General features: G+C 52.1%; 1 non-coding gene across 1 annotated transcript in view; it reads left to right on the top strand.

Moving 5' to 3' along the window:
• Window positions 1–4,337: 4,337 nt before the first annotated feature.
• Window positions 4,338–5,000, top strand: part of LOC124590649 — a 1,910-nt gene continuing 1,247 nt past the window's right edge. The window contains exon 1 of the ribosomal RNA XR_006976706.1: window positions 4,338–5,000. This exon is cut by the window's right edge and continues 1,247 nt beyond it. This is a non-coding gene — a ribosomal RNA (small subunit ribosomal RNA).

The raw sequence follows: 5,000 nt of genomic DNA, 5'->3' as shown, positions 1-5,000 counted from the left end.
CAACCGCCCAACTCGCAACTCCAGCGGATGAACGGCGGACTTTTCCCGCAGTCGCAATGTGCAATCCACCCCTATAACTTCCCTTTCATGAAGAGATATGTCCAAAATGCGACATTCCCGCTGTCCCTATACATGAGCTGCGAGCTGTACCAGTTACGAGCTAGAGACGCGATCGCGTTGCTCTCTGTACGAATGCCGATGCTGAGCGATCAGCTAGGAGGCGCTCCATCCATGTCGGTACCGGTGGGCGTTGCACTCGCAGTCGCAAAAACGTACGGCAAGTATATTACTCGGAAGAGGTAATGACAGTCCAAGCCCCCCTGCGTGGGGAGAGTCTTTCTAGGCCATGACCCACCGGAAAGGCCCCCCACCCCAGACATGTGACGTCACACCATCGGTATTGACGACTAGACTGATTCCTTATAATCATTTACCATACACCGGTGGAAGCTGCCGAGACGAGTAACTACATAGCGGGCTCGCCGTGTCACTAATGTACAGAGATACAACAGTTTCGACTGGAACCGGATTAAACGTATACACGGCGCTGATTAGTAATAGATAGAGCCATCAGAATACAGATAATGTATACAACTGTCCGTATACATGCTGAAAGACTCTGCTCACAATCACAACCACACGTCAGCCACACACCCTTATCACGCACTACTCTCTGCCTGTAACACGCACACAGACAATATGTAAGCACCAGCATGGAACAACACCCAGTGCATCCTCTCCGCCACATTAGACAATCCACACTGTCATAACCAGACCGGGAGATCCACTCAGAAAACAGAATATCCCACCCACCCGACAACCACCATTGCTCAGCCAAGCCACCAACACCCACACATGTCCTACACAGGGGTGCACCCAACATCACAATACTGCCTCCTCTCACAGCACACAAACAATGGCAGGAATGAAAGACACAGGTCTGCCACAAGCATGGAATGAGAGCGCCGCCTGTCATGAGCCAAAGGTGCATCCTGACGTGGCAAATCAGATGATGCCGCAGGCATCCACTTACTATAATCACAATCAACAAACCGGCCGCCCCGCCCCCCATTAAACCTTTCCTTACAACAATGTGTACTGTAACCTAACCTATATCGTACCTTAACCTAACCTATATCGTACCTTAACCTAACCTATATCGTACCTTAACCTAACCTATATCGTACCTTAACCTAACCTATATCGTACCTTAACCTAACCTATATCGTACCGTAACCTAACCTATATCGTACCGTAACCTAACCTATATCGTACCGTAACCTAACCTATATCGTACCGTAACCTAACCTATATCGTACCGTAACCTAACCTACATCGTACCGTAACCTAACCTACATCGTACCGTAACCTAACCTACATCGTACCGTAACCTAACCTATATCGTACCGTAACCTAACCTATATCGTACCGTAACCTAACCTATATCGTACCGTAACCTAACCTATATCGTACCGTAACCTAACCTATATCGTACCGTAACCTAACCTATATCGTACCGTAACCTAACCTATATCGTACCGTAACCTAACCTATATCGTACCGTAACCTAACCTATATCGTACCGTAACCTAACCTATATCGTACCGTAACCTAACCTATATCGTACCGTAACCTAACCTACGTCGTACCGTAACCTAACCTACGTCGTACCGTAACCTAACCTACGTCGTACCGTAACCTAACCTACGTCGTACCTTAACCTAACCTACGTCGTACCTTAACCTAACCTATGTCGTACCTTAACCTAACCTATGTCGTACCTTAACCTAACCTATGTCGTACCTTAACCTAACCTATGTCGTACCTTAACCTAACCTATGTCGTACCTTAACCTAACCTATGTCGTACCTTAACCTAACCTGTATTGCGCCTTAACCTAACCTGTATTGCGCCTTAACCTAACCTGTATTGCGCCTTAACCTAACCTGTATTGCGCCTTAACCTAACCTGTATTGCGCCTTAACCTAACCTGTATTGCGCCTTAACCTAACCTGTATTGCGCCTTAACCTAACCTGTATTGCGCCTTAACCTAACCTGTATTGCGCCTTAACCTAACCTATATTGCGCCTTAACCTAACCTATATTGCGCCTTAACCTAACCTATATTGCGCCTTAACGTAACCTATATTGCGCCTTAACGTAACCTATATTGCGCCTTAACGTAACCTATATTGCGCCTTAACGTAACCTATATTGCGCCTTAACGTAACCTATATTGCGCCTTAACGTAACCTATATTGCGCCTTAATGTAACCTATATTGCGCCTTAATGAAACCTATATTGCGCCTTAGCCTAACCCACATTGCGCCGTAACGTAACCCACATTGCCCCTTAACGTAACCCACATTGCGCCGTAACGTAACCCACATTGCCCCTTAACGTAACCCACATTGCGCCGTAACGTAACCGATATTGTGCTGTAACCCAACACACGTTGGGCCTTAACCCAACACACGTTGGGCCTTAACCCAACACACGTTGGGCCTTAACCCAACACACGTTGGGCCTTAACCCAACACACGTTGGGCCTTAACCCAACACACGTTGGGCCTTAACCCAACACACGTTGGGCCTTAACCCAACACACGTTGGGCCTTAACCTGCTCTGTAATTGTCATACGACGCGTTAAATTAGTGTAGTGTTGCCTAACTGCAACCCCCGCAATATAGTTTGCTACTCGCACTGCCCGGTCCCCAGTGTATCGCTTCATGTTAAACACCTTGCAGCTATACACTGTAATGTGGATGGCAGCAGGACGTACATGCTCAATGCCCTTTGCAGTTGTTCATTGGCATTTGCAGTTGTTCATTGGCATTTGCATGGCGAAGCACTTAGCCTACGCTGTGGTACGGCCTGTGTCAACTGTCCGCTGATGTTGTACGTCCAAATCACACACTGTACTGCACATTGGTCCTCATGTACTGAATGATACATCGTGGTACATGTGACCGTACAACGACTGCGCCAACAACGGCGAACCATGCGGTCCAAATGTTGTGCACTCAGCTACGTGTCGTCTCCCTATAAGAGCTGGATTGCAGTGTGGTATGCCCTGGATGGCGATCAGCATGAGCCGTCTGTTGATGTAGTGGCGCGTGTTGTCAGACGTAGTCGTCTCTTCTCACACACCGTGATAGCATGGTGCACTGCGTTCCACATCTGCGACATGCGACAGAGGCCGGTTGACAGTCGTTCGCGCAATGGACATCGCATACGTACGGGGGCCACCTTCCACGTGTTCGCGAAGCGTGCACATGTTGTTGCGTGTATGTGGGCAGACATAGTGTGTCGTGACACCTGACACAGGCATGCAACAATCGTTGAATTTGCAAATGGCGATGGACGCCTACGTTTGCTGGTGACGTTACGCAAATGAACAACTGGTAAACCGTTGTGGTGCGGTTGTTCTCGCTAGAGGTGAATCAGTGATGGCGACGATCGGTTGAGCTACCAACCGGTTGTTCCAGCGATACCCACCATGCCCACGAACGTGAATGGCATCTGGGTGTGAAGCGATACGCGGCGGTGGCTGGGTGGGACCGTCCCCGGCCGGTGAGGGGGGGCCTCCCGGCGTGCTGGCCGCGCGGTGCGTGGGCGCACGCGCTACAGCCGGCTGGTGGGGGCGGCCAGTGGCAGGCGCGCCGGCCGACGGAGGCGGCAGGCGGCGCAGCTGCGCGCCGGCGCACCCTGCACGCGGCGCCGTGCGGCCAAAGTAGGTCCTCGCGGGCCCGGTGCGAAGCGCGGTGGACATCTGCAGTGTGCTGGTCCGATTGAGGACTGTGTGCGCTGAGGATGCGCCGCCGCCCGGCGCTCGGCGCCGCGACGCCGTCTGCTGCTCGGTCGCCTCTGCGGTTCTCGCAGGTGGTTTGTATCGCAGCTGTGCGGACGTGTTGGCGCGTGCGCTGTGCTGGGAGAGTTCGCTTCGGCACCCAAGTGGGGCTTTTGTCCTTCTGTGGCGCTGGCGTTGGAGCTGCCGGTCACCGTAGGTGGCGCGTGTTGTCTCCCGCCGGCAATGCCACGACAGCACGCTCCCGGGCCTCTGTCGGCAGCGGCAAGCTCAGTTGGGAGCACGGGTGGTCGCACCTAAAGCGTCTACTCGCCAAACTCCGGGCGATTGCGCCTCTCTCGAACCCGACCAAGTACTTAGGACGGCGCTGCGCGCCGCCGGGACCTGAGAGGGTTTCGAGGTGTATGGTGCAGGGGAGCTCAGCCTCCTCCTGTTTGCAGAATAATTGAGCGGACGCTTGCGTGTTCGCGCGGGCCCCCGGGACACACTCCCGGGCGGCCGGCTGCTCAGCTCTAGTTGACGCAGCTCCCTGGTTGATCCTGCCAGTAGTCATATGCTTGTCTCAAAGATTAAGCCATGCATGTCTCAGTACAAGCCGCATTAAGGTGAAACCGCGAATGGCTCATTAAATCAGTTATGGTTCCTTAGATCGTACCCACGTTACTTGGATAACTGTGGTAATTCTAGAGCTAATACATGCAAACAGAGTCCCGACCAGAGATGGAAGGGACGCTTTTATTAGATCAAAACCAATCGGTCGGCTCGTCCGGTCCGTTTGCCTTGGTGACTCTGAATAACTTTGGGCTGATCGCACGGTCCTCGTACCGGCGACGCATCTTTCAAATGTCTGCCTTATCAACTGTCGATGGTAGGTTCTGCGCCTACCATGGTTGTAACGGGTAACGGGGAATCAGGGTTCGATTCCGGAGAGGGAGCCTGAGAAACGGCTACCACATCCAAGGAAGGCAGCAGGCGCGCAAATTACCCACTCCCGGCACGGGGAGGTAGTGACGAAAAATAACGATACGGGACTCATCCGAGGCCCCGTAATCGGAATGAGTACACTTTAAATCCTTTAACGAGTATCTATTGGAGGGCAAGTCTGGTGCCAGCAGCCGCGGTAATTCCAGCTCCAATAGCGTATATTAAAGTTGTTGCGCTTAAAAAGCTCGTAGTTGGATTTGTGTCC

Source organism: Schistocerca americana, unplaced genomic scaffold, assembly GCF_021461395.2.
Source record: "Schistocerca americana isolate TAMUIC-IGC-003095 unplaced genomic scaffold, iqSchAmer2.1 HiC_scaffold_77, whole genome shotgun sequence".
NCBI lineage: Eukaryota > Metazoa > Arthropoda > Insecta > Orthoptera > Acrididae > Schistocerca > Schistocerca americana.
This window is presented reverse-complemented; position numbering and strand designations above follow the sequence as displayed.